This window comes from Suricata suricatta, chromosome 2 (assembly GCF_006229205.1).
Source record: "Suricata suricatta isolate VVHF042 chromosome 2, meerkat_22Aug2017_6uvM2_HiC, whole genome shotgun sequence".
Taxonomy (NCBI): Eukaryota; Metazoa; Chordata; class Mammalia; order Carnivora; family Herpestidae; genus Suricata; species Suricata suricatta.
The window spans coordinates 31,452,709-31,478,233 of NC_043701.1; the positions used below are offsets into that span (position 1 = coordinate 31,452,709).

The 25,525-nt window shown below is 36.3% G+C and overlaps 1 long non-coding RNA gene across 1 annotated transcript in view; it reads left to right on the forward strand.

Annotated features, from left to right (window-relative positions):
- LOC115279931 overlaps positions 1-25,089 on the forward strand; it is a 94,921-nt gene extending 69,832 nt beyond the window's left edge. Inside the window, exon 5 of the long non-coding RNA XR_003903588.1 lies at positions 24,821-25,089. This is a non-coding gene — a long non-coding RNA (uncharacterized LOC115279931). The remainder of the gene's footprint in view (positions 1-24,820) is intronic.
- Positions 25,090-25,525: the final 436 nt, after the last annotated feature.

The following is a 25,525-nucleotide window of genomic DNA, read 5'->3' on the forward strand; positions in this document are numbered from 1 at the left end:
TGAGTGTTCACAACCTCACAGTTTGAGAAACAGTTGGCTAGATCCGAATGTCGAAGGAATGGAATTAAATTATTTACAGGCTCTATGGCTCATCAGTTGTAGCAAGAAATCAGATTGGTTGGGTATGAACCCTTCAGAAAGTTATGCCAATTATTATAGAAGAACATGACCAGATGATCATTCCCTTTCCAGCAAGTGGAATTGTGCCCAGCCAGTTTGGTCCGCATGGAAATCAAGCCACGTAATTTGATCTTATTATTTCAGTTAATCAATGACAAAATCTAGTGACTGCTATGTCACTAATGGGCTAATATTTATTAAAAACAAAATCAAAGCCGACAGGAAAATAGCTAACTGAGTCATGTTGAATGTTATATACATCCAACCTACATCTTAATTTCCTTGTCATTAAATAAGTGAAGTGACGCTTTGTCAAAATACCAGTGAAATCCTTTAAAATCTTTTTGTAAAAAGCCTGTATAAAAATACCAAAAATTGTTGTTAGGAGAAACTCACAATTTTGACTTTCTTTTAAAGTTTTCAATAACAACACTTGTGCTTAGGTCAAAGTCTTCTTCTAGGGAATTGAAGGGCTAATGAATAACAATTTGCCTATTCGCAAAGAGGAATGTGCATTTGAAATTACTCCTAATTTCCTGTGTCAACCCAATTAACTAAATTTATTGTTTGAGAAATGACCCAAGGGAATATTAAGAATAAAGATGAGTATTAAATTGAATGTAAGCTATCATTCTGTGGTAAATGTGAGGTATTCCCTTTTAAGGGATTTCAACAGACAGATAATGGAAACCAAAGTATGTCACCAATGGCTTTTTATTCGCACTCACTAAATGCTCTAAAAATAGATATTTCCCATACTAAAAGTTTTAGTGATTTATATGTTTATATTAAAAATAACCCTGTTTTGTTTTTTTATTTAAAAAATGTTTCTTCATGTTTATTTTTGAGAGAGAGAGACAAACAGCAAGCAGGGGAGGGGCAGGAAGAGAGCAGTAGTTACAGAATCTGAAGCAGGCTCCAGGCTTTGAGCTGTCAGCACAGAGCCATATGTGGGCTCAAACTCATGAGCCATGAGATCACCACCTCAGCTGAAGTTGGACATTCAACCGACTGAACCACCCAGGTGCCCCCAAAACAAGCCTGTTTTAATACAGAAATGATACATACATTGTAGAAAGACTAAATATGTGAGTAGTAAACACTAACTGGAATGTAGTTCTGATAGTTTCAAATTGTTCTTCATATTGCTCTTCTCCCTGGCTTCTCTGAACGGCAGTTGTACTTTATATTTTCACACGATGTGAAGATTCTGTTGCATTACTTAAACTTCCCCATGGTTTCCCCTTACATATCAGGCTAAGGCTAAAGTACTTAAGTTTGGATTCTTCATGGTCTGTCCACAACCTATGCATCTAGCGTAAACTCATGTTATTGCCCTCCACAGAGACTTAGTTGTTCCCAGTACCCATTCTCCCTTCGGAATAGAACCTTGACTTCTGGCTGACACTACCCAGAGGTCTTCTCATCACAGCACCTAACCTGTATCCTAACTAATACAGATGCCTGATTTTTCAGACAGAAAAAGAAGTATACATAGAGCAAATGTCCTTGGGCTTTTAACCCAAACTTACCCATAGTATCCTTATTATGTTGTCCCAGGGCCAGATCATGGTTTATGTTTCTTTCCTAACAAAATTCAAGAAGCCCTCAGATGACTTATCACTATAAATTATAGAAAGCATTTCAAATTAAGTGAACCATGAGCACGAGGCAGCTGCAAATTAGTTCACTTTGAGCACATGCATGATGTGTGAAGTAACACAAAGAACAGACTAGCTAGCGCTTTGATCTCTAATCACTGGGGGCTGAAATCAGACCCATTAGAGACACAGAAGGACTGCAAGTCTTCAGACTAAGCTACCCACTGGTGTAGATCAGCGTTATTAAAAAGGAGAACTCAGTAGGTGCTACAGAGTCATCATGACAACTACAGATTCTTTCAGCCTCCCGTGGGCAAGGAGTTACCACTAACACAGCACTGCAGGATTACTCCCTAGCTTTATCTTCACATTTTAAAACTTATTTGTATATATACCTACATTTAAGCTAAACATTTAGAAAACTCTTTATAATTCTTAATCAATCTTATATTTATCAAGTCCAGACTTGAAAGACCTCCTTTAGGTACCATTAAGGAAATGTACCGGAGCTTCTATTTTCAACATTAGGATGGACTAGAGATCTTGAAAACCTGCCAAACACTGATATGCTGCATAAAATATTGTGTAAACATCCTTCACAAGTCTTAGATGAATTTGCAAGAAAGTAAGAAAAATCCTCTGAGGCAGGGATGTTAAGGAAGACCGTAAGATGAGAGGTGATAAAACCTTAAGGCCATGCAGCCCGCAGGAGGAGCAGAAGATGGCTGGACCTCCAGATTAATGGTCACACAGGGAACCAGGGCGAGGCCTTATATGTGTGCATGCTGGGGTCAAGTTGGAGGCTCACAGTACAGGGCAGAGACCCAAGAAGGACTATATCTTCCAGGAAAGAGTGAGGTGGAAAGGAAAAACCACAAATAAAACCTGTCCATAAGGACTCATCAGTCTTGGCTTTGGAGAAAGGCGCAGCGTATCTCCCCTGATGATCCATAGCCAAGGGCCAGCACTTGATAGAGATTGGGGCCTGATACCACACACTTTGTCCTCTACAACCTGAATTTAATGGTCATTACAAAGTGTACCAGAGTATGCTGTGTCTCTGTGTGCCTAGCAGAAGCAGAAGCATTCTTTCAGAATGCTTCCTCTATCCAAACTTCAGAGTACTCCCATATATAATATTCCAATAACTATAACACATAATGGAAAACAAAGTTCTAAAACATACCAGGTAATAGCACCATGACTAAGAATCACAAAACAAGGGGCGCCTGGGAGGCTCAGTAGGTTAAGCGTATGACTTCAGCTCAGGTCATGATTTTGCTGCTTGTGGGTTTGAGCCCTGTGTTGAGGTCTGTGCCTGGAGCCTGCTTCGAATTCTGTGTGTCTCTCTCTCTTTCTGCTCCTCCACTATTTGCACACCATGTATGTGTGTACATGTGTGTCTCTCTCTCAAAAATAAATAGGAAACATTAAAAATTAAAAAAAAAAAAACAACAAAACCCCATCAGAACTAGAAATTTTTAGGGGCACCTGGATAAATCTCGGTTGTTAAAGCCATTGAGGAGGTGCCTGGGTAGCTCAGTCAGTTAAGCACCTGACTTAGGCTCAGGTCATCAGCTCACAGTTCGAGGGTTCAAGTACCATGTGAGGCTCTGTGCTGACAGCTCAGACCCTGGAATCTGCTTCAGATTCTGTGTCTCCCCTCTCTCTGCCCCTCCCCCACTCACACTCTGTCTCTCTCCTCCCTCTCTGTCTCTCAAAAATAAACATTAAAAATGTTTTTAAAAGGACTAGATATTTTTAGACTTCACATATTTAAATTATTGGGCAAACACATAAAAGCAGCATATTTAATATGCTTGAGACATATAATAGAGAATTAAAACCATCAGGAGCAAGAGATTATTTTTTAAAATAGTCATATTTAAGAAAATCAAATAAAACTTTTCAAGATGAAATATAAAATCATTGAAATTATAACACTTGATGGATTATTATAGTGAATCAGACGTAGCTGAAAAGAAAAATCACAGACTAGATGACAGAGCCTAAACATATTCCCAAATATTTTTGGGGAGAGACAGAGAAAGTATGAAGAAGTTGAAACATGGTGGATAAATGCCTAAAATATATCCTACTGGGACAAAAGGAGAGAATAAAAAAAGGAAGATGAAGAGAAAGTATTTTAAATAAGTAAAAATTGGAATATTTTCCAGAATTGAAAACACATCTATCTTAAGATTGAATAAATCTAATGAATTCAAAAAGGGACAATTAGAAGAAACCCCATATCAAAACCTACCCAGGGAAACCCAAAGAGAAAATTAAAGATTGTAAAAGCAGCCAGCAAGACAAGATAGGCTGGCTAAAAGGGAGAAATCATTAATCTAATGGTTTTCCTTCTCAAGAGCAAAAATGGAAGGTGGAAGACAGGGGAATTAGTAGCAAGACAAAACACTTAAAACACTCAAAAAGGAGCATGAAAGAAAGACATTTTTAGAAAAATAAAAACTGATAACTTACCACCAAGAGATTCTCAGCCAAGAAAAATCTAAAGGATGGATTTTAAAAATCCAGTATTTCCCAGAAAGAAGGCTCAGATACAAGGACGGGTGAATCAAGAAAATGCTAAAAGATGAGAATAAATCTAAAAAAACTACTGAACAAAGCAAAAACAACTATGTTCAACTTGGAGAATAAAAATCATCAAAAGTAGCAAAGAACTATAAAGAACAAAATAGCATGAAACCTAAAAGGTAGTGTATGTTGTGTGTGGAATTAAACATTCATGGGAGCTGGAGCTATTCAGGAGAAGAGTAAATATATGCTAAATTAAGTCTTGTTATGGAAGCATGGTAAAATTTCAAGGGTTTTTACGAAGAATAAAATAGAGTGAGGAACATCCAAACCAGTAGAGGGGAAAATACACAAATGAAAATAAAAGTCTTTTAATTTTAAAAGAAGACAAGAAAGAAGAAAAGAGGGAAAAAATAAAAAGTAGGACAAAGAGAGAGCCCAAACTGTTGATAGAGATTAACCAAAATACATGTAAATAGACTGATTCCTCTCCTGTTAAAATACATACCTTATCTAATTGGATTAAAAAAAATGCAGGTAGATGCTGTTTATAAGAACCATAACTAAAAGCCACAGAAAACACAGAAAATTTGGAAAGGATAGAAAAAAATGTATCTTAAAAATGCTAATTGAAAGAAAGCTCATAAAGCTAATTTATAATACATAAATATAATTTAAGACAAAAGGCATTAATAGAAATAAAGAAGTTCACTACCTAATGATCAAACTTTCAGTTCACCAGAAATATGTAATTGTGCCCAGCTTGTAGACACTAATAATGTAACTGGAATTATATTATTCCATTAATAAAATAATTACATGATAACACTAGTAAAATAAAATTATAAAAAAATAACTTATTACTGAAAAAAATCAGTGGATTTATTTTCATAAGTAAGACTGGCATGTAAATGTCTTTTCTCAGATTGTCCGTATTTGCTTTGGTCATCAATGTTATTTAGCCTCATAAAATGAATTGTGAAATGTTCTCTCTGTTTCTGTGCCATAGTTGGAGTTATGTCCCTTGAATATTCATCTCTAAAACCATCTGTGCATGGCATCTTCTGGGAATTCAAATATATATATATTTGTTTAATGACTAATAGTTAGAAAGCTACTCACATGTTCTATTTTGTCATGGGTCAATTTTGATAAACATTTTTCTAGGAAGATATCTGTTTCTTCAAAGATTTCAAAACTTTTGGCATTAGAGCATTTTTTTTATCTCTTTGGTATCTGTAATTTTTCATTTTAAAGTGTTTCTTTGAAACTCCTGTCTTATTTTCTTGAAACTTTCAGAGAGTTGTCAATATTTTGGGTCTCTTCAATAACCAATTTTTAGCTTTGATGATCCTCTCATTTTTGTTTTCTACTTCTTTCTGCCTTTTTTTTCTTCTTTGACTCTCTTTGGGTTTATTCTACTGTTCTTTACCAACTTTTTAAGAGTGATGCTTAGCTCATTAATTTTTAGACTCTCTTCTTCTTTCCCAAGACAGCCTTTCAATCTAAAAATTCCCCACTACAAACCACTCACCAACATTTCCAAAATTTTGAGTTACAGTGTTTCTTTATTGTGCAATACTAAGTATTTTTGAATTTCCAATTTTTTTCCTTTTCTTTAAGCCATGAGTTATTAAAAACATATTTTTAAATTCCAAAATTACTTTTGTTTTGTTCCTCATGTGTGTGGATGAATGTAAAATTTAATTTTCATTTCATTTTTGTTTAATTGTAGTCAGAGATGGAATTTATGTGAAATCAATTCTCTGGAATTTACTCTAACTCACTATATGGCCAAAGTATTGTCATGGTTAATGTTTCATATCTGGGTAAATATTCCTTGTAATGTGAAAAGAACTAGGTTCAGGAATTTCTATATATTCATTAGATCAGTGTTTACCAAACCTCCTGTAAGATAAGAATCATCTAAGGCAAGTAATTTTTTCATTTTATTTTCTTTTTTAGTTTTGAGAGAGAATAGGGAAGACAGGCAGAGGGAGAGAGAGAGAGAGAGAGAGAGAGAGAGAGAGAGAGAGAGAATCCTAAACAGTCTCCACGTTCAACTCAGAGCCTGATGTGGGGCTCGATCCCACAACCCTGGGATCATGACCTGAGCCAAAATCAAGAGTCAAACGCTCAACTGACTGACACACCCAGGTACCCCTGAGGCAATTTTTTACAATACAGCTTTCTGAGTCTCTCTCTTGGAGATTTTCATTCACTGGGTCTGGTACTAAGCCATGAGGGAAATTTGAGAAATCCTGTGGGAAAGCAAAGCTGTTCTTCCCTTCAAATCTTCCTTATTTGTACTGATTTATCTCCATTTGATCTATCACTAATTGAGAGAGTTCTGTTCAAATATTCCACTACATTGGTGTATTTTCATTTTTTATTTTAATTTTGTCAATTTTAAATATATATGTTACACACACACACACACACACACACACTCCTTTGGTAGGTATATTAAATTCTCTCCAGCCCTCTTGTCTTAATTTTAATAAAATACAGAAGTGGAAATGGTAATTATTTTTAAAAATCTTAGGACAAATAAGTGGAAAATGCACATAAACAAAGCACCTGGTTTATAGTAACTGCTCAATAGGTCATAGCTATTAGTTTCTATAGGGTCAATTTCAACAGTAGAATTACCTACAGGTACATTTCATGCAGTTCATCTGTTTAACTAGAGACACAGTATGTTTTATCCTTGGACCAAACCGCTCATTAAAACTCTATGTGCATCGACTATATCACCTTCCCTCCCCATGAACATGTCAGGGAGAACTGTTTTCCTGAAATTGAAATAAGACATCAAGCTGTTGTCATTCCTCAGGACACACTACCACGCATGACTTTTCTGTTTGTTCTTGAGGGTGATGTTTATGACTTCCACAAGCGTGCCCAATACAATGGGTCATGACGGAATGTTGTAGTAGCTAACTTTTAGGCATAAGCTGTGATCCTCCTGAAAACGTTCTGTGCCTTGTTTTTGATCTTTATACATAATGAAAACAATTTAATTATCCCTGTTTACATTATTATATTGTCATTTCTAAAGTTCAGAACTCAGGTCATAGCTCTGTTATAGCAACTAAATAGAAATTTATAGCATGTTTAAGCATAAAAGTTCTCCCTTTTTCCTCTAGCCAATGTACGTCTCATGCTAATTTAGACTTTCCCTGTCTTATAGTCTCAATTTTTTATATTGCAAATTTATTGTGTGAATTTACAGTTAGCACTTAAAGTTTTCATAGGATAAGGTGGGACATAAGCACATACATAAGTAATAAACATATACCATATATAGTAGATGCACAAACATCTATATATGTATGAATTGAATTTCTAGACCAAATGGAGAAAATGCTGAATCTGAGACATTCAGGCCAGTATCAAAGACTCTGCTAGATATGACAAACCAAAGAGCTATTAAATAAAATAATTGTATTATTCAGGGAAATAGTAAAAAAGCACTTCTATTAATCCAACGATATACTGAACAGAGTTTTTAGAGCAAGATTAAAAAGTTGCAGGATTTATGGATTTTCTGCCTCTACAGATATTGCGTCCAGAGTCATAGGAAGATTATGTCACCCTTTGTATTAAAGACTGACTCACGGCTCAGTTTACATTAAATGCCATTTTAAAAAGAAGTGGCTTATTTTGAGAATGGTACCTTGTTTGCATAAATTGATCTGCTGGGAAAAAAGAAGGAAATCTTGTGTGCTTTGCTAGAATCTGCATTATTCTGGTCATTTCTCTAACTGTGTTCTTGGAGGATCATGCAGCCTGCTTGTTCCTCCTGTTCCAAGTCTCAGCTGCTCTTCTCTGAACCGTTGTGGTAGTGATTTTGTATGCCCAGCTGTTTAGAATGGTTTACTGGAAACGTTTGTAAAACAATTAAAAGTTTCTCTATGCTTCCTAACTTCCTATCTTCTTAACATTAAACCACCCTTGGTAATTTCCTTGTTTTTCTCACATTGACTGGATCTGAAGGGAACCCTTATTTATGCCATAGCAAACACAGCCTAACTGGTATTTTGGCTGACAGAACAGCTTTGTTTCCGTGCTTGCATAACCTCCTCTCCTGACAGCAGAACTTGGGGAGTTAGCCTCCTCAGCAAACTGCCTGTGCGGTGCCAGTGGAAGACACGGTTATCCTGTTATTACCAGAACACAGAATTGGCTGAGGGTTACTTCAGTTTTCATTTATTGACTTAAGGAAAAACAATGTTAAAACCTGAGTATGACTTCAGAGATCAATAGAGATCATTCTCTAGTCAGCTTGCAGAATAAAGGGCAATTCTCTCATCTGGTGGTGGTAGCTGTAGGGCACTATAAATTTTCTTGCAGGATCTTCATTGGGTCCACAAAGACTAAGAAGGGTAATGATGCATTTCAGTCTTGAGGGAGGCTACATAAACAGGGCTTAAGATTAAATTGTTTCCCAGCGAAACAAGAATTATTAGATCACTGCTTCAACCATTTTTACAAATACATGCATGCAATAAATAAAAGCATCAGGCAGTAGGCATTCCTCTCCAATTGGAAACACTGTGGTTTCCAATTTATGTTGAAAGGCTTCTTGATTTTAAAACAAACAAAAAAGAAGAAACCTAACAACTAGATGAAAACTGTGAAGCATCTTCTCTAATAACATAATGCTGTTTCAAATACTTTTGGGATTTTATTTATTTATTTGGGAGAGATATTTATGGGAAACAATATTCTGTTTTTAAAGTCCATTATTCAGTTACTGTTCATCTTGTATGTAACTCCCGTGTGGCACTGTCCAAACTCCTGTCTCAAGAACAAAAGAGAAGATATAACTCCCTTTTAAAAATGACAGTCTCCCTAATTCATTATTATGCCCTTAACAAGACACATCATTCCTCTATATTTTGAGCAGAAGATTATTAAAACAGAGTCAGTGGTCTTTGTAGCCCCCAATGAATTCCAGTCTTCAGTGGCATTTGAAGCCAGCTAGAACAATTTGGTAACAGTCCTCCCTGTAACAGTATGTGCTGGTGAAATGTAAGGGGGAAGAAGGAGAGGTAGCTTCTGGATCCTTCTAGAGGATACATGAGTCCAACTTACAGCCAGAGAGCAGAGCTGTGTGCTCATTTAGTCCCTCTGTTTTCCCATAACCTCACTGCGAGCTTGTTATCACATTTGTCATGTGATTGATGAGTGTCTGTCTTTATACCAGAGGAACTTAATAGGTTTCTATAGGAAGACAAATGATCTGGGAGATAGATTATATTAATTTAGGAGTCTGCAATGGGCCCTGTCCAGATTATCCCTGTGCAGTCTTGAGACTCAAATTCTCCAAAGACAGGGAAACTAATCCTTACCAGATGCTTACAAGGAAGAAAACGTCAAATTTATAAAGTAATGTGAACTTCTCATTAATAAAAATCATCTGTCAATGTATATTACTCATTATGAAAAGAATTACCCTGTCCACAATTTGCTTTCATTTTGCTTTTGATTAATTGTATTATGTATTGTCAACCAGGACTCCACAGGAAATACAATTAGCCTTATCAATGTTAATGATGACTGAAGATTGACAGGAAGCTAAACGTCTATGCGGAATTCAGGGGGGAAAATAACTCATCAACTCTAATAGTCTTATGATCTAATTTAAAGAAAATAACAATTGCTCAATTTCACTGAAATTTTTAACTTGAAAGAGCTAATTTATATAGAAACAAAACTGAGAAGTAAATAATAAATGAGTAAGAAATTTTCCATATATACATGAAGAAAAGTCAAAGAAATAAAATATTTGGCAGGTAAAGTGGAGAATTGAGACCAAACTGGTAATAATGCTTGCAGACTTATAATGATTCCATGCCTTGATGTAAAGTTAAATTCTAGGCTAATTTTATCTTGGTTACTCTCATTTCATGATCACTTTCTGGAATGGGCCCAAAGCTCTCCTTCTACTTATCCATTTAAATGCTCATTTCATATATTTTTATTATCTTCTGAATATAAAAAACTTTGCTAAATGTGTAGGTGATAGAAAAATATGGATGACATAGTTACCTGTTCTCAATGACTATATGTCTCAGTAGAAAGATAAAACAGACACAAATCACTTCTATTTAACGAAGTATGATAAAAACAAATACAAGAGAGCAGGGAAAACAAAAAGGTCCATTTCCAGCCAGTGCGATTAGGGAAGCCTTTTGAAGAGGGTTGTTTTCATTTGTCTCATGCTATTTTCCATCAGTATGTAAAAACTCATTACCTCTTATACGGATAAATTAAGTAATACCGAAAGTAAGGTAAATAGGTATGACAACACCAAATCTCAGATTTTCTCTACTTTTTCCAAGCAGCAAAAAGCAGTCTGTCCTCTTGGCTGATCTCTATTTCGTGAAGTCACTCTTCAGATCCCCTAGATATAGCCTAGTAAGCAGGTGTCACTGCTGGCACACTGGGTTAAGTTTGCTAAGATTTGAGACTTGGTTGTTTTAATGACTTCTTACTTCCTACTTAATGTTGTTTGGGAATTACTATAAAAGGGTGTTACTTAATAACTGCATTTATTATCATTCAGAGTTGTGTTGGAAGCCTAAATAAATAACCAAATCAGATTTTGCCCTGTGATGGTGTGAGAGGCAAAGGAGATTATTTAACCACTAAGAAGCTGGGTGAGGGCAGGACTTGATAGAACGAAGACTCCTAAAGGATGGTGACTCAGATTACATAACACGTATCTAGTGATTATAGTTATTTCTCTTAAAAGCATCTTTCTTACTCCTTTTTACAGGAAGAAATGGCAAGATAAATAATCCAGTAAAATAATCTTTCCAGAATAACAGTAACATGTTTTCTCTGGACCTTGTTCAGGTCCTCGCTGAATACTTATGTCAATAAACTGAGAAACAAAGACTTTTCTCCTGTATATACAAACACACATGCACACAAACACACAATATACCCAGAAATAAACCCACACATATACAGTCAATTAATCTTTCACAAGGGTGCCAAAAGGGAATGGGGAAAGGATAGTTTCTGTAATAAATGGTGTTGGGAAAACTGGATATCCACATCCAAAAGGATGAAATTCAACCCTTATTTTGCACCATTCACAAAAATTAGCTCAAAATAGATTAAACCTTATGTGTAAGATATAAAACAATAAAACCCTTAGAAGAAACCATAAGGAAAAACCTTCTTGACATTGGCCTTGGCAATGATATTTTGGACATAACACCAAAAGTACAGTCAGCAAAATTGAAAAATAAACATATTGAGTGAAAAGGCATCTGTACAGTAAAGGAAACAATAAAATGAAAAGACAACCTATGGAATGGGAGAAAATATTTTATATTTGCATGTATCTGATAAGAGGCTAACATCTAAAACATATAAGGAGCACAAATAGCTCAACAGCAAAAAAAAACAAGAACACAAAGAAAAAAATGGGCAAAGTACCTGAAGAGATATTTTTCCAAAGAAGATAAACAAATGGCCAACAGATATACAAAAAGGTACTCAACACCACTAATCATCAAGGAAATGCAAATCTAAATCACAATGAGATATCATCTCAAATCTGTTAAGATTACTATTAATAAAAAGATAACAAATGTTGTGAGGATGTGGAGAAAATGGACATGTTACATTTTCTTGGTAGGAATGTAAATTGGTATAGCCACTGTGGAAAACAGTATGGAAATGCCTCAAAAAATTAAAAGTAAGGCTACCATATTATCCAGAAATCCCACTTCTGGGCGTATATCAGAAGAAAATGAAATCACTCCTTCCATGTTCATTTTAGGGCTATTTACAATAGCCAAGACATGGGAACAACCTAAGTGTCTGAATAAAGAAAATGTAGTATGTGTACACAATGGAATATAATCCAGCCATAAGAAACAAAGAAATCCTACCATGTGTGACAACCTGGATGAACTTGGAGGGCATTATACTACGTGAAGTAAGCCAGACACAAAAAGACAATACTGCATGATCTCACTTATGTGTAGAATCTAAAAAAGTTGAAATCATAGAACCAGGGTTCAGGGTCAAAGAGGGAGAAATGGGTTAAAGAGTAAAATTTAGTTATAAGATAAATAATGAAAGCTCTAATGTGCAACTTGGTAACTGTAGTTAATAATATTATATTGTTAACTTGAAATTTGTTGAGAGTAGCTCTTAAATGTTCCCACCACACACACACACACACACACACACACACACACACACACACACACAAATGGTAACCATGTGAGGTGATAAATATGGTAATTAACTTGATTGTGGTAATCATTTCACGATGTTTATGCCCATTAAGTCATCATATAGTACACCTTTTTAAAAAGCACATTGTATGTTGTAATATATACAATTCTTATTTTCCAATCATACCTCAACAATGCTGAAAAAATGTTTACTATAATGATCTGAAAACCACTGCAAAAATGCCAGAAAGAGAAAATTATGACCAATTACCATAACTATTTGAGCCAGATATTTTTTTCCGTGGAAGAGTCATTACTCTTCTTTCTAAAGTTGCTCTTCCTTCTCTTTGAGGAAAATGAGAAACGTCTGATGTCTTGCTGATGAAGAGCTACTATGTATTGTGTGCCTACTTTAAACTAAGCATTTTGTATATTTCACTTAATCATTATGTCTATTCTGCAGTATGATCCTTGTTTTACCGGGAGGAAAGAAAGGCTCAGAGAACGAGTTTCTTGATCCAAGGTATCTGACTAGTAAACGCTGGAGGCAGGATTCACACCCAGGTTGATCTCACTTGATATTAGTACATTTTCCTCGAGACCACATGCCCCAGAAACCCTTCAGGGTAATGCCTACCTTTAAATACTTGGGAGTAAGATGTGATCATAGAAGAACACAAATTAAAGAATAAAAAAAAAATCAGTCTACAAACAGTGGAAATAAAACCAAGAGAATCACTTACTAGCATGCAATTATATTTTGATGCTTATTAATGTATCATACAGCATTTTTCATATTGCTGCTGAAAATGTTGAAGTTCAACATTTAGGGTTATATATGTATTCTGAGTCTTCATGCATGTATTCTGGAACCCTTGCAAGATCAGCCAAAAAGTTCAGATGTTTATGATGGCTCTGAGGAGTCTAGTAAGGCTAGTGTTCACTAGCAGGCTGTTTCAGCTGTCCTTGCCACTCTGCCCTGTTCTCACTGGCTTTCGACTTTCCTGCCTCCAGTTCCATTTTCTCTGTGACACATGCTTGATTTACATCAAATAACTTAGCCTTTTCCACTTTGTTTCTAATTTGTAAAAGAGGAAAAATCATCTTTAAAATTTCTGTTGCTAACATTAGATAAATTATAACTTAAAGTCCTTTTTTTCTTTTTTGTGAGACAAACATGTATGTATTAATTTTGGTTGAATAACCAGTTACTTTGAAAATTATTGCTGAAGTTCCAGTGATCACAGAACAAATATGAAGATTCTCAAATTGGCTATTTATCTAATATAACAAGGTGATTACTCAAGAATTTAAACTATCTAGGGGTGCCTGGATGGCTCAGTCAGTTAAGCATCTGACTTCGGCTCAGATCATGATCTCATGATTCATGAGTTTGAGCCCCACATTGGGCTCTGTGCTGCCAGCTCAGAGCCTGGAACCTGCTTCAGATTCTGGGTGTCCTTCCCTCTGCCCCCCTCCCCCCCACCTTGCTGGCACTCTGTCTCTCTGAAATTAACAAAAAAAATTTTTTAAGGAATTTAAACTGTTTATCATTTAAAAGCTGACTTCCAATAACTATTAAATACTGTGTCAAGTTTAGCTCACTTTTGGCAGCTCTTTCTGCCCATGAGTACTGTCTCCATTCTTTAGTAAAATTACTATTTTGCACCAAAGACTTCTCAAGAATTTGTTCTTGGCCAGCTCCAGACCCCCACCACTCCAAAACTGCATCATGGAGAGAGAGAAGGAGAGAGACAGAGAGACAGAGAGAGAAAGAATATCCCAATTAAGCTCCACACTCAGCTCAGAGCCTGACGAGGAGCGCTATCTCACAACCCTGGGATCATGACCAGAGCCAAAATCAAGAGTCAGATGCTCGGGGCGCCTAAGTGGCTCAGTCAGTTAAACCTCTGACTTTGGCTCAGGTCGTGATCCCACGGTCGTGGGTTTGGGCCCCGCATCAGGCTCTGTGCTGACAGCTGGCTCAGAGCCTGGAGCCTGTTTCAGTGTCTTCCTGTCTCTCTGCCCCTCCCCCTCTCATGCTCTATCTCTCTCTGTCTCAAAAATAAATAAAACATTAAAAAAAAAAAAAAAGAGTCAGATGCTCAACTGACTGAGCCACCCAGATGCCCTAAGCAAGGACAAATTTTTTGACCACTCGGATCGAAGTTTGGAAACAGAAGTTAAACAATTTTTATTTGACACTGCAAAGCTGTGCTGAATTAGTCTTTCTGTCCTCTGGGATTCTTTTGTAATTTTTTTTCTCATCTGTAAAAGCTGCAATGTTTTTATTTTCAAGAAATTTATATTAAAACTAGTTTATGGATATAAAATTCAAAAAAATTTAACTCACTTTTGTTAAGCCTGTAGATATTTAACTGAATACAAATATACTTGTTCAGGATTAAAAACAGTATGTGCTAAACTGCAATATTATTTCATCTAAATATAAAACTGGTGTAGTTAAGAAAAACAATATGAGAAACCTTTCATGTAAGGAGTGTGTTTTTCTTCCTTTTCTTTCTTTCTTTTCTTTTGTTGTTGTCGTTGTTGCTGTATTTTTGTTGTCCTCCTCAGAAACAAACTATTAATAACATCTTATACCTGCATGGTCTTTATGGTTTGCAGAACACTTGCATATGCAGTGGAATTACATCTTATGTGGGGGTTGTATTCTGAAGTCATTTTTATGAGGTGAAAATCCCATATGGATAAAATTACCCATGAAAGTCCCTCAGCCCATAAAGAAAAGTATGCTTGGTTTTATATATTTAAAATATACATACGTAGGTAATTTTTAGTGTAAAATATACAATACACAATGGTAAACAAAATTCATTTCTCAAAGTATTAATTACATAAAAAAGGGCACATAGTAATAATATATTTTAATTTTGTGGGAGAATGCACTTTATTTGCATAATAAACAAAACCACAGTGCCATTCCACTGCATGGATTTCACAGCATTCTTGGTGAGCTACAGACAATTGTATCCCTTTAGAGAGGAAAATAAGAGTTGGAGTAATTCTAAAACTTGCCTACGGGCGCCTGGGTGACTCAGTTAGTTGAGCATCCTACTCTTGACTTAGGCCCCGGTCATGATCTCATGGTTTGTGGGATCCAGCCTTGCACTGTCAGTGCAGAGCCTACTTGGGATTCTCCGTCTCCATTCCTCTCTCTGTCTGTCCCTCCCTCTTCACGTGCTTGCACTCTCTCACTCTCACACACACAATAAAGAAACTAAGAAATATATTTTAAAAAACTTACCTAAAGCCTCAAAGCTAGTAAGTGACAAAGCTACAATTCAAATCCTTAAAACTAGGGGTCCAGTTGTCTTTCTACTGCCTCATAATTGGCTCTGTGTTTATTTTACTTTCCTGCTGAAGTATATAAACTATTTTCAAACTCACAGATTTCTGCAGTTTTTTTTTCACTACATTTAATGTTCCCAGACAACATTCACTTCTTAAAATCATCAATTTTGCTGATTCCAAATTAGAAAAGGCCAGGGGTGGGGAGCAAAATGGTATTATGTTTGATATGAAAAATCAGTTCATTAGATTTAGTTGGACTTACCCACAAATTAGTATTCTAAATTTATTAGGCTACTTTCAATAAGTGAGACGTTTTTGGGAAGAAGTTTTATTGGTTCTGTCTCCACTTCTGAAGAGAAAGAAGGTAAATTAGATATTTAATTGAAAATAAGGAGGTGATTATTTCCCCTCATTGCCTCTGGCCCCAAATGAATTTTAAAATTTCCAAGAGAATTTGGATCAGCTAATATTAGTAATGGTGATTAACATGTTTGTTTGTTTTTTAATTTTTGAAAGAAAGAGAGAGCGAGTGCAAGTGGAGGAGGGAGGGGGACAAATAGAGACAGAGAGAGAGAGAAAATCCTAAGCAGGCTCCACCCTCAATGTGGAGCCAACGTGAGGCTCAGTCCTGTGACTCCAGGATCATGACCTGAGGCGAAATCAAGAACTGGATGCTCAACCAGCTGAGCCACCCAGGCACCCCAACATCTTGATTCTTGTCTGTTGCTACACGAAGGCTCATTTCAAGAGAAATTTTGTGTTTAAGCTCTATGCTGGCTGGATCTTGCACAAGGCTTGCTTTTCTGGTCATTAGCTCGCTTCCATTGCTATTTCTTTTGGAAATAACACCTGGTTTTATGCTTTGGGGATCCACATTGTACTTAAAGAAGTTCACAAAGACAACCAATTTTAGTCTGCCCAAAGACTAAGACAGACTTCAATTCTTATCCAGTTAATAGTCTGGATATACAACTAGATATAGTCACACACTAACCTCCTTAGCTGTATTTTCTATGTAGGAAATAACATAATAGCAGACTTGAACATGTAGAATAAATAACTAATGCAGCTATGAATGTATTAATGTAGAAGTTATAAGTACATCCATTAATTAACTGTATGTTGGAAATCAAGAATTGTGTTTATGGTTTTTCCTGTTCCAACAGCTTGCATATTTTCCAAAGCAGATAGAACACCTGCTAGAAGTAAGCCTTACCATCCTCTCAGCTTCTTCTCTTTTTAAATGTTATCTTTCTACACATGGAACCACTCATACAGTGTTAGACTTGATATTTGTCTCAAACTCATCACTTATTAGAAGAGAAGCTGGGGCCTCTCAGTGTCTTCCTCAGTAACAGTCAGAACTGTGACTAGAATGAAATCTATATGAATCAGTGATTCAGGAAGTCGTATTAACAATCTACCGCATGCTGGCACACTGTTCCTACAACAATCAGGTAGGAAGATAGTTTTATTGGAACTGCGAAATAATAAGCAAATGGTATAATTGAGAGTAGTGTGTGAGAGACTTCAGGTCTTGGTCAATGTGAGAGATGCAGGTGAGTCCCAGGAAGAGAATTCGCAAGACCTTCCAAGCTGCCAAGCTGAAATGAAGCAAAGATAGATGGCAAGCAAGGAGATCTGGGCCAAGATAAACCTTTATTTTCTCACCATGTATTGTCTTTGGAAGCAAAGATACATTTCCCCCAAAAAGTAGGCAATTAAGAGAAAAGTGTGCAATAAAGCACAGGAATTATGGACTATGTCCTCTGAGAGCTGGCATCATGGGCATGTGGCCTCAGCCCTAGAGGGGTCCCCGCATGCAATTTAATAACTCTGCAGTTGCCATCTCGGAAATCTTCAAAATCTTCAAAAAGTATTTCTCATTAGGAGATCCCAGTTTTTCACTTGTCGCTGAGCCAGGTAAACGATGTAGGCTTCTGTGTTCCCACTTTCCTTTGCAGAGTCTGTTCTGCGTACATCCTTTACAACTTTGATTCTTCACCCTCTCCCCATCTCTTTCCACATAGACTCCATAATCACAACCTGTTACTTGTATCTGAATGCATTCTTAATATAGATCTGGTTTGCATAACAAATTCTCCCTCTGAAATTCAACTTCCAGTTGAATTTGGAACAACAGCACAGCTTGCTCTTATACAACTTGCTTTTTCTATTTAATAATATTCTGAGGACTTTTTTTAAAAACATTTATTCGTTTTTAAGAGACAGAGAGACAGAGTGTGAGTGGGGGAGGGGCACGCGCGCGCACACACACACACACACACACACACACACACACACACACACAGAATCCAAAGCAGACTCCAGGCTCTGAGCTGTCAGCACAGAGCCTGATGCAGGGCTCAAACCCACAAACTGTGAGACCATGACCCAAGCCAAAGTTGGACGCTCAGGTGCCCCAAGGACATGTTGTTATATCGGTAAGTGTGTTCTTTTTGATAAAAGTAAAATCTATGTGTAGCCCGGATTATAGCCCCCTCGTTGGAAGCTCCCTGACCCCTAGAGATATGGTTCAACTTGGTTCAAACACCAATTCCACTGTCCTGCCAGAGAAATCCCATGGTTTTTACTAGTTCCTGTACTTAATTCTTTAGGATCCTCATCCACATATTATGTCTTTGTGCTGTATTAGTCCAGGATAGGGGTCTGGCTTCTTCATCAGTTCCACAAGATGTCCAGGAATGAATGTTCTGTGATTTGTGTGCGCATTTTACTGAATAGTGGAGGAGACTGGGATGGAGGGCAGGAGTTCATGACGGGTTATGGACAGTTGTCTACAACCCAGCTGATCTCCCTCTCTCTCATCTCCCTTTCTCTATAAAGTAATAAGTAAAACTATGCTTTTGTTTTACATAAAACTTCCATCAATATCACAAGACCCTGTTAAGGTCTTACATTTTGCCTGAAGCACTTTCTCAATTAAACATAATTCCCATCCTAAAACAAACATTGGTTAAAAACTTCTTACAATAGTTTAAATTGTTAGCAGTGGTTTTCCCACAAAGGTACAAATGCAGAGACTTTTTCCTGGTGATTTACATTTTATAGTTTTTGGAATTTTTATACAAAAGATAAAGTGGCATCACAATGACCTACGTTTTTCAAACTGCTCATGAATATGTATTCCAGATATCACTGTCTTATTCCAAGGCCCTTTGTTTCCTTTTGATTTTTTTTTCTAAAAATATTTTTTTATTATAAAAGAATCTCTTTTTTTCTGGGTCAGAGAAACATTAATATTTTTAATTTATTTTTGTTTTTATTATAGAAGTGTAGTTGGCGTACAATGTTATATTAGTTTTAGGTGTTACACATAATAATTTGACAATTTTATACATTACTCTGCTCACCACAATAAGTATAGTTACCATCTGTCATCATACAACATTATTACAATATTATTTGCTATATCCCCATGCTGTACTTTCCGTCTCTGTGAGTTATTTATTTTATAAACGTATTTATTTTCTCAGGAAAAATGTGAATGAATTTCTGCATTTTTCAATAATAGAAACTTGGTAAGAAAATATCTTAAAGTTTAAAACAATATTAGGAAACCCTTAACCCATCTGTTCCCATCATAACATGTATATTCATTAAATATATTTCATAAATATTATATTTTGAAGAGATGCCTTCATGAACTAATCACTTTTGTGTTAAGTTATTTACACCCCATTAATATATACTACCTAACTACCAATATGCATTTGCTAATGTATGGGTTTGATATCATTATGCAAAGAACTTCGCCAGCGTAGTTGTTTAGGAAGTCCGGCAGTCTGATGAGAGTCAGGAAAAATGATTTACATACTGTTCTACATTACTCAGTATTTCATGCATGGCCAGCCCTTTCCCTATCTTAATTGGAAACTAGCCAATTAGCCTATATATAATTAGTTGCATATCAAGCAGATGAACTATTGAATGAAAAGAGTATATAATGTAGAACCAATTAACGCTCAATCTGCTGGATTAAATAAGTTCATTACCAGCCCCCCCACAACTCCAAATAAAAAAGGAGAAATAAGATATGCTTTAAAATATTATTTTAAAATGCAGTAACCATATATCATATATAAATGTTAAAATACATCATTAGCCTAAAAAAATAAAATAAAATAAATTATAGGCCTAAAATAACAAAACTTAAAAAAAAGAGAAAGAAAGAGAAAATCTTTGTGAGCATTAGTTAATCAAAGATTTCATAGGCACTACACCAAAAGCACAATCCACAAAAGGAAAAGTTGAAAATTGGAATTTGTCAAAATTTAAATTTCTAATATTTAAAAGACATTAAGAGAATAAAAAGATAAGCTGTTGAGTCAGAGAAAATTTTTGCAAATTATGTAGTTGATAATGGACTACCATCCAGAGTATATAAAGAACTCTAAAATCCCAAAAATAAGGAATCAGAGTACCTAATTTTTAAATAATGGGCAAAAGATTCAAACCCTTTACCAACAACCCAAAAAAGTGTATAGAATTCAAACAAGCATATGAAAAAATTTTCAACATCACTAGTCATCAGGAAATGCAAACTAAAATCACAACAGATTACCTCTACACACCTTTAAGGATGCCTAAAATTAAAATGCATCACATATCTATGCCCCAAGCAAATCCCTTTAAGATCATTGTAACTAGTATACTGCAAGAAAGCTAAACATTTAGAATTTTTCTATTCATAGGAGACAAAAGCAAAATCTCTAACTCAGAGTCCTTCACCTGAGATCTAAAGCCTCCTACAGGATAACTGACTGGGTCTTGAGGAGCCTATAAACTTCTTTATTTTTTAAATGTTTTATTTATTTTCAAGAGAGACTGAACACAAGCCAGGGAGAGGCAACGAGAGGAGACAGAATCTGAAGCAACTCCAGGCTCTGAGCTGTCAGCACAGAGGCTGATGCAGGGCTTGAACTCAAGAACTGCAAGATCATGACCTGAGCTGAAGTCAATGCCTAACCAACTGAGCCACCAAGGTGCCCCAAGGAGCCTGTAAACTTCTTGAAGTCATCAATAAAATGGTTTTGGTTAAGTATTTCTTGGGGAAAGGAAACAAGGATGTTGTTAAATTTTCAATGAAGTCATTTAACAAGAACAGCACTAAGGATAAAAAAGATTAAGAATCTACCCTAACCGACAGCCATTAATTAGGCCAACTATGAAACAAATAGATCAGGAGAGGGTGTCAATAAAAATAAGGTACTTTGCAATTGAGACTCTTTTGAAAATTGAATTGATTGAAAATTATAAACCACCCAAGGAAGTCCCTTTCATCTGAGATAGCCAAAAGATTCATATATAAGAAGAATTCACAAATCATAAAATATAAATAAGATAGCATTCTGCATTCAAAATAAATATGTTCATTGGGGTGCTTGGGTGGCTCAGTTGGTTAAGCATCTGACTTCAGCTCAGCTCATGATCTCACAGCTCGTGGGTTTGAGCCCCACATCAGGCACTGTGCTGACACCTCAGAGCCTGGAACCTGCTTCAGATTCTGTGTCTCCTCTCTCTCCCCTCCCCTGCTTGTGCTCTGTTTCTCTGTCTCTCTCAAAAATAAATAAAACATTAAAAAAAATAAGTATGTCCAAATTTCTCAAAAATACAGAAGTGAAGAACATAAAGTTATCAAACAAGAGTGGGAATACATGAAAACAGACCAGCAGTAAATAATAAAAATGAAAACATGGTTATTAGAAGTAAAAAGGATCTTAATGCATGAAACAAAGAGTAAACTAGATGTAGAAAAATAAAAGTAGTCAGTAGAAAGACAACAGAAGGAAATACCCAAAATAAAATACAGGAGGAGAGGGAGATGAAAAATGTGAAAAAGACACCCCCACTCCCACATAAAGCAGGTTAACCACTTTGTAATTTATTACTGAAATTCCATAACTTACCTGCTATGTGTAGAGCTTTGGACTACATAATTGAGTAGGAGGAGCAAAAGAGAATAATAAAAATAAATACAACTGTGGTCTTCTGCAGCATGACTTGATCATCACTAACTTCTAAGAAGGAACAATTATTCTTTGTTTTGAATTTATTACCAATAAAAGAGAGGTATGACAGACCAGAGTCTAGAACTGTCTATCTTTGAGACCCTCCCAACATTTATATTCCGTGCTCTATCCCTATAATTGGCTGGTTGGTGTGAAAAATGCAAAGTAAATACTTCATTGAATAGAAGGGGCACCATTCCTGGTGTGAAAGAATATAATTTTTTAAAATAAACCCAGGGTGATTTTAGCAGTTAAAAAATGGAAATAAAAAGTGTGATGATAACCTCCTCTGGTTTAATTTGAAATCCACCAAAAAACTGGACATTTTTTACATGTGCAGACAATAGGAGATAATGGATTAAGCTGATTGTTGGTTGCCATTCAAAATGCATTTTAGTCTCTGCGGGATGACAAGGAGACTAGCATCCAGGAATGGATTGTTATCTGTTTACAAGTACATGGTCAAATACCTGACGCCTTTGAATCTAGAAGTGTTTTAGAATGCAGTTTGTCATTATTAGAAAGGGAAAATGGGCATATACCAGATACCTTCTTCCAGATCTGGGGTAGCACCCTCAAATTAAACACATTCATTTTCTGCTAAGAAATGTATAAATAATTCACACTTAGTGGGAAAAATAAAGACTCTAAATAGCTTCGTGTCTATTCAGGTCTGATTTTGCTGCCAAGAGAGCTCAGATTGGATATTGCCACCAAATTAGTTTTAAAAACTTCCAGTTTTCAAAATTGTTGCTAAAGAATTGTGAACCCTTATTACCTTCAAGGAACTGGAGTTGGGGGTGAAGAGAGTTCATATATTTTTCAGTTTAAGCTAAATTAGTCACTGACCTTCCTGACACAGAATCTCAGTTTCTTTCTTATCCTAAAATAGGCCATAGTTCAATATGGCCTTAGTGGAAGAAAGTCAACCAATAGTTTAATGATGCTATTTTTTGTATACTTTATTATTATTGTTATTAAAGCCATCGATTATATACTAGTTCTTTTCTTATTAGTTTCTAATGAATAAAATAAAACAAAATTCAATGTTAGTTGGTATCAACCTGCCTTTTCCACTAGGCTACAGATTCAGTTGTCCACAGTATTAGATGTGTGCTGTTCTGACCACTTACTTCTCATGTTGGTTTTCCTTTACTAGACAAGGGGGAGGTTTGTAAGGTAGTGTTAGTACTCCAGCCAGACTATCCTCAACTGAGTCCTACCTGGAGTTGGAGGATTGCCCATAGCCCAAGCTTTTCTCTCCAAGAAGAGCACAAATTTAGTGAATCCTTCTCACTGGGTAAGTTTAGAGAAATCTCTTTGTGGTGCTCTCTTAAGACCTAAATAAACTTTAACTGCCTTGCATTGTGCAGTCCTTAAATTCTAAAACCCTTGTAGCATAGAACGTGCACCTCTGCCAGCCAGGGAAGTGTGCTGAAAGAAGAGAAAGACCTTTAGGTGCTTGACAGTTTGTGACAAATTACAGTGGGTTACACATAATAACACAAGCGTATTTTTATTGTGAACTTTTCTCATTGTATTATCTTTATATATACTTTTGCTATGCTGGTTGAAGGTCTTAGCATAAAAGGATTATGAAGTCAGTTCAGAACTGATTCTTCCCTAAAATGAATTGTTAATGTTTTAAATACCAGACACATTTAAAAGGGTTTTCCTCACATTTAAATTTTTCTTGATAAAACATGTATAAATTTACTTAGTGTCTTTTTTGTATTAACTCTTATGGGAAATGAGACAGAGAAGAAAAAACATTGTTACATCTCTCAGGGGAAGTTCAATCTAGAGGGCAAAGGACATATAAGTGATTATAATGTTTCTAGTTACAGGCTAGAATGATAGGGCTAGGAGCATGGAATTTGTTCCTAAGGTACAGAAAGGAAGGAATGGCATTAGGGGAAGTGGGAAGAATGTAGGCAAAGCACAGAGGCATGACAGTACAGTAGGACATCCGGTGTGGCTGGAACATGGAGGCTGGAAGGCTACAGATGAGCTTGAAGCTGGAGATGAAGAATAAATGACTCAACTAGACAGGTACACAGTGTAACCCTAAGCAGTCCACAGGAGTGCTGTTAGAAACTAGCTATTTCAATGTGACTGTCTTTCAGATTTATAAATGAGCTAAAAACTGATTAATATGCTGTGGGTTGAGGGGTACCTGGGTGGCTCAGGCAGTTAAGAATCTGACTCTTGACTTCGGCTCAGGTCCTGACCTCACTGTTTGTAGAATCACACCCCACATCGGGCTCTGTGTTGACAGCATGGAGCCTGCTTGGGATTCTCTCTCCCTCTCTCTCTGCCCCTCCCTGGCTAGCTTCCTCTCTCTTTCTCTTAAAATAAATAAACATTTTGTTTAATTGCTTTGGGTTGAGCCAGGCATCTCTAGTGATCTTCATAAACAAATAAGCACATGGTTGATCAATTCTGGGAAGTAAGAAGAACGTACAGCATATGACTATAGCACTGTGATTATGGATTGTAACATCCTGAGCCAGGCTTCTTGAGTTCAAACACTGGCCCCCCGATGTATTTACTGTGGGACCAAAGATATTTATTTAACTTTTTTTTGTATATCAGTGGATTCATCTGTAAAATGAGAATAGCAAATTTGTCTTCCTCAGAGTTAAAACATGTAAAGTACAGAGAATTGTGGTTGGTACATAGTAAGTGTAAGAGGAGGAGAAAAGTGGGAGCAAAGAAAAGGGAAGGGAAAAATCCAATGACTTATTTAAGAAAAAAAAATTGGTGGTCGTTGGGGTGGGGGGTGCCCAGGTGGCTCAGTTAGTTAAGCTCCCAACTCTTGATCTCATCTCAGGTCTTAAACGTGGAGTCATGAGTTCAAGCCCTGTATTGGGATTCACAATGCATATAAAGCTTATTTTAAAAATAAATAAATTTTTAAAATTTAAAAAGAAAAAGAAAAAAATTAAATATTTTCTGTGATTGATTAGATAGGTAGGTCTAAAGGAATCTCTTATTCTTTTCCCAGGTGATACCTAAGATATGACTGTGCTGTAGCAATAGCACCCAGACTAGACTCCCCATGAGCTGTGCAACCAACCAGCCTAAGCCAGTCAATCTAAAGCACCACGGGCAACTCAGGGTGACTTGCTCCAGTCTCCTGATGCAACTGCACTTCCTGTGTTTGCACTGGGTCAGCATTTCTGTGAGTCTGCCCCTTTCCCACTGGTGTTCCTATTCTTGGAAGATTTAAAAGTTTGTAAAAAAAATTACAGGAAAAGAAAGAAACGAACTATGCAGGTAGTGGTTGTGTTTTGTTTTGTCCTGTTTTGTTCTGCTCTGTTCTGTTTTAGAGCTAGAAAGCCCAGGAATGGAGTGGCCTCATTTTAAACAGGGAGGTGCTGGGGTGGGAAGACTTTGCTGCTTCTGCCCCACGTGGTGGTGAGGAGATTTGGAAATGTCTTTCCTGAATGTTTTTGCTCATATTTATGTCAGTGTTTTATTGAGTCAAACGGAAAGTTAAGCTCTTATTAACTTGGGACAAGCCATTGTTCTATAATCTTTGATGTTTTTGACTCACATAATGAAAAGGAAGTGGAAACAGCATATTAAAATGAAAATATGATTTCATTGTTTTTGGCTTCAGTGATCTTTAACTGCTTCACTTCTGGAGTTGGTACAGCACTATTGAATGAATAGGATATTCAGCGTCAGAAATCAGGGTTTGATTCCA